The sequence below is a fragment of the Nomia melanderi genome, unplaced genomic scaffold (genome assembly GCF_051020985.1).
Source record: "Nomia melanderi isolate GNS246 unplaced genomic scaffold, iyNomMela1 scaffold0620, whole genome shotgun sequence".
Taxonomy (NCBI): domain Eukaryota; kingdom Metazoa; phylum Arthropoda; class Insecta; order Hymenoptera; family Halictidae; genus Nomia; species Nomia melanderi.
Window position 1 is genome coordinate 10,001 of NW_027475734.1, and position 2,500 is coordinate 12,500.

Below are 2,500 nucleotides of genomic sequence, written 5' to 3' on the forward strand. Positions count from 1 at the left end.
TCCCACGGTCGACACCAACTTTTTTAATAAGCGTTTTAAAATTATTTCAATGTTTAATCCATGCGTAAACATGAAGTTTATTAACGTTTTTAACATTAAAAAAAATTACAAAAATTTATTTTTCGGAAAAAAAGGAAAAAAACCGATTCGGCGGAGCGAGGTGTCCAGCCCGTGCGGTAATTCCAGCAGGCGAATCGGACTTCCCGAAATTTTTCTAAGTCCCACGGTCGACACCAACTTTTTTAATAAGCGTTTTAAAATTATTTCAATGTTTAATCCATGCGTAAACATGAAGTTTATTAACGTTTTTAACATTAAAAAAAATTACAAAAATTTTATTTTTCGGAAAAAATGGAAAAAACCGATTCGTCGGAGCGAGGTGTCCTGCCCGTGCGGTAATTCCAGCAGGCGAATCGGACTTCCCGAAATTTTTCTAAGTCCCACGGTCGACACCAACTTTTTTAATAAGCGTTTTAAAATTATTTCAATGTTTAATCCATGCGTAAACATGAAGTTTATTAACGTTTTTAACATTAAAAAAAATTACAAAAATTTATTTTTCGGAAAAAAAGGAAAAAACCGATTCGGCGGAGCGAGGTGTCCAGCCCGTGCGGTAATTCCAGCAGGCGAATCGGACTTCCCGAAATTTTTCTAAGTCCCACGGTCGACACCAACTTTTTTAATAAGTGTTTTAAAATTATTTCAATGTTTAATCCATGCGTAAACATGAAGTTTATTAACGTTTTTAACATTAAAAAAAATTACAAAAATTTATTTTTCGGAAAAAATGGAAAAAACCGATTCGTCGGAGCGAGGTGTCCTGCCCGTGCGGTAATTCCAGCAGGCGAATCGGACTTCCCGAAATTTTTCTAAGTCCCACGGTCGACACCAACTTTTTTAATAAGCGTTTTAAAATTATTTCAATGTTTAATCCATGCGTAAACATGAAGTTTATTAACGTTTTTAACATTAAAAAAAATTACAAAAATTTATTTTTCGGAAAAAAAGGAAAAAACCGATTCGGCGGAGCGAGGTGTCCAGCCCGTGCGGTAATTCCAGCAGGCGAATCGGACTTCCCGAAATTTTTCTAAGTCCCACGGTCGACACCAACTTTTTTAATAAGTGTTTTAAAATTATTTCAATGTTTAATCCATGCGTAAACATGAAGTTTATTAACGTTTTTAACATTAAAAAAAATTACAAAAATTTATTTTTCGGAAAAAATGGAAAAAACCGATTCGTCGGAGCGAGGTGTCCTGCCCGTGCGGTAATTCCAGCAGGCGAATCGGACTTCCCGAAATTTTTCTAAGTCCCACGGTCGACACCAACTTTTTTAATAAGCGTTTTAAAATTATTTCAATGTTTAATCCATGCGTAAACATGATGTTTATTAACGTTTTCAACGTTAAAAAAAATTACAAAAATTTATTTTTCAAGAAAAATGGAAAATACCGATTCGGCGGAGCGAGGTGTCCAGCCCGTGCGGTAATTCCAGCAGGCGAATCGGACTTCCCGAAATTTTTCTAAGTCCCACGGTCGACACCAACTTTTTTAATAAGTGTTTTAAAATTATTTCAATGTTTAATCCATGCGTAAACATGACGTTTATTAACGTTTTTGACATTAAAAAAAATTACAAAAATTTATTTTTCAAAAAAAATGGAAAAAACCGATTCGTCGGAGCGAGGTGTCCAGCCCGTGCGGTAATTCCAGCAGGCGAATCGGACTTCCCGAAATTTTTCTAAGTCCCACGGTCGACACCAACTTTTTTAATAAGCGTTTTAAAATTATTTCAATGTTTAATCCATGCGTAAACATGATGTTTATTAACGTTTTCAACGTTAAAAAAAATTACAAAAATTTATTTTTCAAAAAAAATGGAAAAAACCGATTCGTCGGAGCGAGGTGTCCTGCCCGTGCGGTAATTCCAGCAGGCGAATCGGACTTCCCGAAATTTTTCTAAGTCCCACGGTCGACACCAACTTTTTTAATAAGTGTTTTAAAATTATTTCAATGTTTAATCCATGCGTAAACATGACGTTTATTAACGTTTTTGACATTAAAAAAAATTACAAAAATTTATTTTTCAAAAAAATGGAAAAAACCGATTCGTCGGAGCGAGGTGTCCAGCCCGTGCGGTAATGCCAGCAGGCGATCCGGGGTACTCGAAATTTTTCTAAGTCCCGACGGTCAAGAGTAAACTTTTTCATCGCATATTTCAAAATTTTTTCAATGTTTAATCTACGCATAAAAACGCAGTTTATCGCAGTTTTTAACGTTGAGAAAATTGACAAAAATTTTTTTTTCACTGAAAATGGAAAAAATGTATCGGTCGATGCGGGCTATCCAGGCCGTGCGGTAATTCCAGCAGGCGATCCGGGGTACTCGAAATTTTTCTAAGTCCCGACGGTCAAGAGTAAACTTTTTCATCACATATTTCAAAATTTTTTTAATGTTTAATCCACGCATAAAAACGCAGTTTATTAACGTTTTTAACGTT